The sequence below is a fragment of the Channa argus genome, unplaced genomic scaffold (assembly GCF_033026475.1).
Source record: "Channa argus isolate prfri unplaced genomic scaffold, Channa argus male v1.0 Contig068, whole genome shotgun sequence".
Classification (NCBI taxonomy): domain Eukaryota; kingdom Metazoa; phylum Chordata; class Actinopteri; order Anabantiformes; family Channidae; genus Channa; species Channa argus.
In genome coordinates this window covers 93629-103975 of record NW_027125287.1, presented here as the reverse complement: position 1 = coordinate 103975, position 10347 = coordinate 93629, and the positions used below count along the sequence as shown (strand labels likewise).

At 45.7% G+C, this 10347-nt stretch overlaps 2 non-coding genes across 2 annotated transcripts; both read right to left on the bottom strand.

The window, feature by feature from the left end:
* Positions 1–1933: 1933 nt before the first annotated feature.
* trnad-guc (transfer RNA aspartic acid (anticodon GUC)) lies at positions 1934–2005 on the bottom strand. The gene has a single exon. It is a non-coding gene; the product is annotated as a tRNA-Asp (tRNA).
* A 7651-nt stretch (positions 2006–9656) lies between these two features.
* trnaf-gaa (transfer RNA phenylalanine (anticodon GAA)) lies at positions 9657–9729 on the bottom strand. Its single transcript has one exon. It is a non-coding gene; the product is annotated as a tRNA-Phe (tRNA).
* Between the last annotated feature and the right edge of the window lie 618 nt (positions 9730–10347).

The following is a 10347-nucleotide window of genomic DNA, read 5'->3' as shown; positions in this document are numbered from 1 at the left end:
CTTTTGCAGTCACTCCAGATTAGTCGCCGAAAAAAGGCTGTGTCTTTAACAGAGCGGACGATTACTGGCTAAAGTTGCAATGGTCGTTATTCAATTTCAGTTTTGAGTATCTGTTGACTACAATTGCGCGACCTCTTCTTGTTGGACGCGATATGGCAAACAGCATGTGCAAATTGGTCAAAGAAATCAAAAAGGGTTTTGCGAGACTACAGAAGATTGTTAAGAACCAATTTCTAAACAGCCTTTGTTTCTCCCATGAAAAACAGCTGCACTGAAGCACCAGCCCTAGGATGTCAATTACCACAGCTTCAATCCCCTCTCCACGCTACACTGGCTTATCATTGGACCGATCAGCCTCCACATATGAGCATGGTCCCCATTAAGCTGAGAAAGTACCTATTGTGCACTAGGATTTTGGAAAGCCCCTTAGAGTCGACCTTGCACGATAATGTGTCGCTTTGTGGTTAGATGCTACCCTCTGAAAGTAATACCCTACGTGGCTAAATTCTGTAGTGTAGTGGATATCACCTTGGCCTAACATGCATAAAGGTCCCTCGTTCGAAATCAGGCAGAAACCCTTTTGCTATCCATTATCATGTGCACAGTCAGTCTGGGTGGATTGCCTTGTAAAAGAGGTTGTCTCAGCTCTAACAATTAGAAAGGCAACACTTTTGGTTTTAGTACTACAAAGTTCGATAAAGATCCTTTCATCCCAAAACCCCTGAGGAGTAAACTTCCACGACCGTGGTATTCTTCTTGCTGGGAAGCTACGCTCTGAAGTAGCTCGTCAAAGTCGCCGATTTCTGTGGTGTAGCGGTTATCAAGTTCGCCTCACACGTGAAAGGTCCCTGGCCTGAAACCAGGCAGAAACACAATTGTTGTTATTTAAAGATGACATTACCACTCAAGCTGTGTCAGTGGGTTGGCTAAGTTCTTACACATGCTTGCAATGGTCGTCGTTCAATTTCAGTTTTGAGTTACCTGTTGAGGAGTTCCTTTCCTGCAATTGCATGCCCTCTTCTTGGTGCACGCGATATGGCAAACAGCATGTGCAAATTGGTCAAAGAAATCGAAAAGGGTTATGCGAGACTACAGAAGAAAGTTAAGAACCAATTTCTAAACAGCCTCAGTTTGGACAAAGCCACCACATACTATTAATCGAAATAGAGACTTTCTCCAATGAAAAATAGCTGCACTTGCAGCAGCAGCCCTAGGATGTCAATTACAACAGGCGGAGATCCTTTCCACTATACTAACGAGGACTGGAACAGCACTGGCCCCGGCCATGCCCCTGGTGTAGTTACGCTGTTCTGATGCCATTACTTTTAATCGCTCAAGGTTGGACAAAAATGCATCACTTGTCAAATTACGCCCCTACGTTCTCCGGCAATCTGCATTTGAAAAGGAACGTTACTTACGGGCCTGAATGTGAAAGCCTGCTTTTGCCTACGCTCTGAAGTAGCTCGTCAAAGTCGCCGGTATCTGTGGTGTAGCGGTTATCAAGTTCGCCTCACACGTGAAAGGTCCCTGGCCTGAAATCAGGCAGAAACACAATTGTTGTTATTTTAAGATGACATTTACACTCAAGCTGTGTCAGTGGGTTGACTAAGTTCTTACACATGCTTGCTCCGTAAAACAACCTGAAATCACAGAATGGCACACATTGAGACTACCTTCCAAACCGTCTTAAGTACAAAAACAAAAGGTTAGGGGACTCTTGGCATCGTACGCAAGACAGAGGTGGTGTAATGCCAAAACCCGGGATCGAACCAGGGACCTTTAAATCTTCAGTCTAACGCTCTCCCAACTGAGCTATTTAGGCACAACAACCGATGACTTCTTCTGGCCATCATTTGCAAATGCAAGCCTCCTCAACCAAGCCAAAGACGTATTGCAGGAAATTTCAACTGTCCGGGACAAAGGCAAAAAGACTCTCCCCGTCGGGGAATCGAACCCCGGTCTTCCACGTGACAGGCGGAGATACTGTCCACTATACTAACGAGGACTGGAAAAGCACTGCTCGTTTGCAGTCTCGCCAGAGTAGTCGCTGGACAAAGGGTGTGTGCCTTTGACTGAGCGGACCATTACTGGCTAAAGTTGCAATGGTCGTCGTTCAATTTCAGTTTTGAGTACCTGTTGAGAAGTTCCTTTCCTGCAATTGCATGCCCTCTTCTTGGTGCACGCGATATGGCAAACAGCATGTGCAAATTGGTCAAAGAAATCGAAAAGGGCAAGCAGCAAGTGCAAATTGGTCAAAGAAATCGAAAAGGGTTATGCGAGACTACAGAAGAAAGTTAAGAACCAATTTCTAAACAGACTCAGTTTGGACAAAGCCACCACATACTATTAATCGAAATAGAGACTTTCTCCCATGAAAAATAGCTGCACTTGCAGCAGCAGCCCTAGGATGTCAATTACAACAGGCGGAGATCCTGTCCACTATACTAACGAGGACTGGAACAGCACTGCCCCCGACCATGCCCCTGGTGTAGTTACGCCGTTCTGATGCCATTACTTTTACTCGCTCAAGGTTGGACAAAAAAGCATCACTTGTCAAATTACGCCCCTACGTTCTCCGGCAATCTGCATTTGAAAAGGAACGTTACCTACGGGCCTGAATGTGAAAGCCTGCTTTTGCCTGTTAGATCTTTTGCAGTCACTCCAGAGTAGTCGCCGAAAAAAGGCTGTGTCTTTGACAGAGCGGACGATTACTGGCTAAAGTTGCAATGGTCGTTATTCAATTTCAGTTTTGAGTATCTGTTGACTACAATTGCGCGCCCTCTTCTTGTTGGACGCGATATGGCAAACAGCATGTGCAAATTGGTCAAAGAAATCAAAAAGGGTTTTGCGAGACTACAGAAGATTGTTAAGAACCAATTTCTAAACAGCCTTTGTTTCTCCAATGAAAAACAGCTGCACTGAAGAAGCAGCCCTAGGATGTCATTTACCACAGCTTCAATCCCCTCTCCACGCTACACTGGCTTAGCATTGGACTGATCAGCCTCCACATATGAGCATGGTCCCCATTAAGCTGAGAAAGTACCTATTGTGCACTAGGATTTTGGAAAGCCCCTTAGAGTCGACCTTGCACGATAATGTGTCGCTTTGTGGTTAGATGCTACCCTCTGAAAGTAATACCCTACGTGGCTAAATTCTGTAGTGTAGTGGATATCACCTTGGCCTAACATGCATAAAGGTCCCTCGTTCGAAATCAGGCAGAAACCCCTTTGCTATCCATTATCATGTGCACAGTCAGTCTGGGTGGATTGCCTTGTAAAAGGGGTTGTCTCAGCTCTAACAATTAGAAAGGCAACACTTTTGGTTTTAGTACTACAAAGTTCGATAAAGATCCTTTCATCCCAAAACCCCTGAGGAGTAAACTTCCACGACCGTGGTATTCTTCTTGCTGGGAAGCTACGCTCTGAAGTAGCTCGTCAAAGTCGCCGATTTCTGTGGTGTAGCGGTTATCAAGTTCGCCTCACACGTGAAAGGTCCCTGGCCTGAAACCAGGCAGAAACACAATTGTTGTTATTTAAAGATGACATTAACACTCAAGCTGTGTCAGTGGGTTGACTAATGGTCGTCGTCGTTCAATTTCAGTTTTGAGTTACCTGTTGAGGAGTTCCTTTCCTGCAATTGCATGCCCTCTTCTTGGTGCACGCGATATGGCAAACAGCATGTGCAAATTGGTCAAAGAAATTGAAAAGGGTTATGCGAGACTACAGAAGAAAGTTAAGAACCAATTTCTAAACAGCCTCAGTTTGGACAAAGCCACCACATACTATTAATCGAAATAGAGACTTTCTCCAATGAAAAATAGCTGCACTTGCAGCAGCAGCCCTAGGATGTCAATTACAACAGGCGGAGATCCTGTCCGCTATACTAACGAGGACTGGAACAGCACTGGCCCCGGCCATGCCCCTGGTGTAGTTATGCCGTTCTGATGCCATTAGTTTTACTCGCACAAGGTTGGATAAAAATGCATCACTTGTCAAATTACGCCCCTACGTTCTCCGGCAATCTGCATTTGAAAAGGAACGTTACCTACGGGCGTGAATGTGAAAGCCTGCTTTTGCCTACGCTCTGAAGTAGCCCGTCAAAGTCGCCGGTATCTGTGGTGTAGCGGTTATCAAGTTCGCCTCACACGTGAAAGGTCCCTAGCCTGAAATCAGGCAGAAACACAATTGTTGTTATTTTAAGATGACATTCACACTCAAGCTGTGTCAGTGGGTTGACTAAGTTCTTCCACATGCTTGCTCCGTAAAACAACCTGAAATCACAGAATGGCACACATAGAGACTACCTTCCGAACCGTCTTAAGTACAAAAACAAAAGTTTAGGGGCCTCTTGGCATCGTACGCCAGACAGAGGTGGTGTAATGCCGAAACCCGGGATCGAACCAGGGACCTTTAGACCTTCAGTCTAACACTCTCCCAACTGAGCTATTTCGTCACAACAACCGACGACTTCTTCTGGCCATCATTTGCAAATGCAAGCCTCCTCACCTAAGCAGAAGACGCATTGCGGGAAATTTCAATTGTCCGGGAGAAAGGCAAAAAGACTCTCCCCATCCGGTAATCGAACCCCGGTCTTCCGCATGACAGGCGGAGATACTGTCCACTATACTAACGAGGACTGGAAACGCACTGCTCGTTTGCAGTCACGCCAGAGTAGTCGCTGGACAAAGGCTGTGTGCCTTTGACTAAGCGGACCATTACTGGCTAAAGTTGCAATGGTCGTCGTTCAATTTCAGTTTTGAGTACCTGTTGAGGAGTCCCTTTCCTGCAATTGCATGCCCTCTTCTTGGTGCACGCGATATGGCAAACAGCATGTGCAAATTGGTCAAAGAAATCGAAAAGGGCAAGCAGCAAGTGCAAATTGGTCAAAGAAATCGAAAAGGGTTATGCGAGACTACAGAAGAAAGTTAAGAACCAATTTCTAAACAGCCTCAGTTTGGACAAAGCCACCACATACTATTAATCGAAATAGAGACTTTCTCCCATGAAAAATAGCTGCACTTGCAGCAGCAGCCCTAGGATGTCAATTACAACAGGCGGAGATACTGTCCACTATACTAACGAGGACTGGAACAGCACTGCCCCCGACCATGCCCCTGGTGTACTTACGCCGTTCTGATGCCATTACTTTTACTCGCTCAAAGTTGGACAAAAAAGCATCACTTGTCAAATTACGCCCCTACGTTCTCCGGCAATCTGCATTTGAAAAGGAACGTTACCTACGGGCCTGAATGTGAAAGCCTGCTTTTGCCTGTTAGATCTTTTGCAGTCACTCCAGAGTAGTCGCCGAAAAAAGGCTGTGTCTTTGACAGAGCGGACGATTACTGGCTAAAGTTGCAATGGTCGTTATTCAATTTCAGTTTTGAGTATCTGTTGACTACAATTGCGCGCCCTCTTCTTGTTGGACGCGATATGGCAAACAGCATGTGCAAATTGGTCAAAGAAATCAAAAAGGGTTTTGCGAGACTACAGAAGATTGTTAAGAACCAATTTCTAAACAGCCTTTGTTTCTCCAATGAAAAACAGCTGCACTGAAGAAGCAGCCCTAGGATGTCATTTACCACAGCTTCAATCCCCTCTCCACGCTACACTGGCTTAGCATTGGACTGATCAGCCTCCACATATGAGCATGGTCCCCATTAAGCTGAGAAAGTACCTATTGTGCACTAGGATTTTGGAAAGCCCCTTAGAGTCGACCTTGCACGATAATGTGTCGCTTTGTGGTTAGATGCTACCCTCTGAAAGTAATACCCTACGTGGCTAAATTCTGTAGTGTAGTGGATATCACCTTGGCCTAACATGCATAAAGGTCCCTCGTTCGAAATCAGGCAGAAACCCCTTTGCTATCCATTATCATGTGCACAGTCAGTCTGGGTGGATTGCCTTGTAAAAGGGGTTGTCTCAGCTCTAACAATTAGAAAGGCAACACTTTTGGTTTTAGTACTACAAAGTTCGATAAAGATCCTTTCATCCCAAAACCCCTGAGGAGTAAACTTCCACGACCGTGGTATTCTTCTTGCTGGGAAGCTACGCTCTGAAGTAGCTCGTCAAAGTCGCCGATTTCTGTGGTGTAGCGGTTATCAAGTTCGCCTCACACGTGAAAGGTCCCTGGCCTGAAACCAGGCAGAAACACAATTGTTGTTATTTAAAGATGACATTAACACTCAAGCTGTGTCAGTGGGTTGACTAATGGTCGTCGTCGTTCAATTTCAGTTTTGAGTTACCTGTTGAGGAGTTCCTTTCCTGCAATTGCATGCCCTCTTCTTGGTGCACGCGATATGGCAAACAGCATGTGCAAATTGGTCAAAGAAATTGAAAAGGGTTATGCGAGACTACAGAAGAAAGTTAAGAACCAATTTCTAAACAGCCTCAGTTTGGACAAAGCCACCACATACTATTAATCGAAATAGAGACTTTCTCCAATGAAAAATAGCTGCACTTGCAGCAGCAGCCCTAGGATGTCAATTACAACAGGCGGAGATCCTGTCCGCTATACTAACGAGGACTGGAACAGCACTGGCCCCGGCCATGCCCCTGGTGTAGTTATGCCGTTCTGATGCCATTAGTTTTACTCGCACAAGGTTGGATAAAAATGCATCACTTGTCAAATTACGCCCCTACGTTCTCCGGCAATCTGCATTTGAAAAGGAACGTTACCTACGGGCGTGAATGTGAAAGCCTGCTTTTGCCTACGCTCTGAAGTAGCCCGTCAAAGTCGCCGGTATCTGTGGTGTAGCGGTTATCAAGTTCGCCTCACACGTGAAAGGTCCCTAGCCTGAAATCAGGCAGAAACACAATTGTTGTTATTTTAAGATGACATTCACACTCAAGCTGTGTCAGTGGGTTGACTAAGTTCTTCCACATGCTTGCTCCGTAAAACAACCTGAAATCACAGAATGGCACACATAGAGACTACCTTCCGAACCGTCTTAAGTACAAAAACAAAAGTTTAGGGGCCTCTTGGCATCGTACGCCAGACAGAGGTGGTGTAATGCCGAAACCCGGGATCGAACCAGGGACCTTTAGACCTTCAGTCTAACACTCTCCCAACTGAGCTATTTCGTCACAACAACCGACGACTTCTTCTGGCCATCATTTGCAAATGCAAGCCTCCTCACCTAAGCAGAAGACGCATTGCGGGAAATTTCAATTGTCCGGGAGAAAGGCAAAAAGACTCTCCCCATCCGGTAATCGAACCCCGGTCTTCCGCATGACAGGCGGAGATACTGTCCACTATACTAACGAGGACTGGAAACGCACTGCTCGTTTGCAGTCACGGCAGAGTAGTCGCTGGACAAAGGCTGTGTGCCTTTGACTAAGCGGACCATTACTGGCTAAAGTTGCAATGGTCGTCGTTCAATTTCAGTTTTGAGTACCTGTTGAGGAGTCCCTTTCCTGCAATTGCATGCCCTCTTCTTGGTGCACGCGATATGGCAAACAGCATGTGCAAATTGGTCAAAGAAATCGAAAAGGGCAAGCAGCAAGTGCAAATTGGTCAAAGAAATCGAAAAGGGTTATGCGAGACTACAGAAGAAAGTTAAGAACCAATTTCTAAACAGCCTCAGTTTGGACAAAGCCACCACATACTATTAATCGAAATAGAGACTTTCTCCCATGAAAAATAGCTGCACTTGCAGCAGCAGCCCTAGGATGTCAATTACAACAGGCGGAGATACTGTCCACTATACTAACGAGGACTGGAACAGCACTGCCCCCGACCATGCCCCTGGTGTACTTACGCCGTTCTGATGCCATTACTTTTACTCGCTCAAAGTTGGACAAAAAAGCATCACTTGTCAAATTACGCCCCTACGTTCTCCGGCAATCTGCATTTGAAAAGGAACGTTACCTACGGGCCTGAATGTGAAAGCCTGCTTTTGCCTGTTAGATCTTTTGCAGTCACTCCAGAGTAGTCGCCGAAAAAAGGCTGTGTCTTTGACAGAGCGGACGATTACTGGCTAAAGTTGCAATGGTCGTTATTCAATTTCAGTTTTGAGTATCTGTTGACTACAATTGCGCGCCCTCTTCTTGTTGGACGCGATATGGCAAACAGCATGTGCAAATTGGTCAAAGAAATCAAAAAGGGTTTTGCGAGACTACAGAATATTGTTAAGAACCAATTTCTAAACAGCCTTTGTTTCTCCCATGAAAAACAGCTGCACTGAAGCAGCAGTCCTAGGATGTCAATTACCACAGCTTCAATCCCCTCTCCACGCTACACTGGCTTAGCATTGGACCGATCAGCCTCCACATATGAGCATGGTCCCCATTAAGCTGAGAAAGTACCTATTGTGCACTAGGATTTTGGAAAGCCCCTTAGAGTCGACCTTGCACGATAATGTGTCGCTTTGTGGTTAGATGCTACCCTCTGAAAGTAATACCCTACGTGGCTAAATTCTGTAGTGTAGTGGATATCACCTTGGCCTAACATGCATAAAGGTCCCTCGTTCGAAATCAGGCAGAAACCCTTTTGCTATCCATTATCATGTGCACAGTCAGTCTGGGTGGATTGCCTTGTAAAAGGGGTTGTCTCAGCTCTAACAATTAGAAAGGCAACACTTTTGGTTTTAGTACTACAAAGTTCGATAAAGATCCTTTCATCCCAAAACCCCTGAGGAGTAAACTTCCACGACCGTGTTATTCTTCTTGCTGGGAAGCTACGCTCTGAAGTAGCTCGTCAAAGTCGCCGATTTCTGTGGTGTAGCGGTTATCAAGTTCGCCTCACAGGTGAAAGGTCCCTGGCCTGAAACCAGGCAGAAACACAATTGTTGTTATTTTAAGATGACATTCACACTCAAGCTGTGTCAGTGGGTTGACTAAGTTCTTACACATGCTTGCAATGGTCGTCGTTCAAATTCAGTTTTGAGTTACCTGTTGAGGAGTTCCTTTCCTGCAATTGCATGCCCTCTTCTTGGTGCACGCGATATGGCAAACAGCATGTGCAAATTGGTCAAAGAAATTGAAAAGGGTTATGCGAGACTACAGAAGAAAGTTAAGAACCAATTTCTAAACAGCCTCAGTTTGGACAAAGCCACCACATACTATTAATCGAAATAGAGACTTTCTCCAATGAAAAATAGCTGCACTTGCAGCAGCAGCCCTAGGATGTCAATTACAACAGGCGGAGATCCTGTCCGCTATACTAACGAGGACTGGAACAGCACTGGCCCCGGCCATGCCCCTGGTGTAGTTACGCCGTTCTGATGCCATTAGTTTTACTCGCACAAGGTTGGATAAAAATGCATCACTTGTCAAATTACGCCCCTACGTTCTCCGGCAATCTGCATTTGAAAAGGAACGTTACCTACGGGCCTGAATGTGAAAGCCTGCTTTTGCCTACGCTCTGAAGTAGCCCGTCAAAGTCGCCGGTATCTGTGGTGTAGCGGTTATCAAGTTCGCCTCACACGTGAAAGGTCCCTAGCCTGAAATCAGGCAGAAACACAATTGTTGTTATTTTAAGATGACATTCACACTCAAGCTGTGTCAGTGGGTTGACTAAGTTCTTACACATGCTTGCTCCGTAAAACAACCTGAAATCACAGAATGGCACACATAGAGACTACCTTCCGAACCGTTTTAAGTACAAAAACAAAAGTTTAGGGGCCCCTTGGCATTGTACGCCAGACAGAGGTGGTGTAATGCCGAAACCCGGGATCGAACCAGGGACCTTCAGATCTTCAGTCTAACGCTCTCCCAACTGAGCTATTTCGGCACAACAACCGACAACTTCTTCTGGCCATCATTTGCAAATGCAAGGCTTCTCACCTAAGCAAAACACGCATTGCGGGAAATTTCAATTGTCCGGGAGAAAGGCAAAAAGACTCTCCCCATCGGGGAATCGAACCCCGGTCTTCCACGTGACTGGCGGAGATACTGTCCACTATACTAACGAGGACTGGAAACGCACTGCTCGTTTGCAGTCACGCCAGAGTAGTCGCTGGACAAAGGCTGTGTGCCTTTGACTAAGCTGACCATTATTGGCTAAAGTTGCAATGGTCGTCGTTCAATTTCAGTTTTGAGTACCTGTTGAGGAGTCCCTTTCCTGCAATTGCATGCCCTCTTCTTGGTGCACGCGATATGGCAAACAGCATGTGCAAATTGGTCAAAGAAATCGAAAAGGGCAAGCAGCAAGTGCAAATTGGTCAAAGAAATCGAAAAGGGTTATGCGAGACTACAGAAGAAAGTTAAGAACCAATTTCTAAACAGCCTCAGTTTGGACAAAGCCACCACATACTATTAATCGAAATAGAGACTTTCTCCCATGAAAAATAGCTGCACTTGCAGCAGCAGCGCTAGGATGTCAATTACAACAGGCGGAGATACTGTCCAC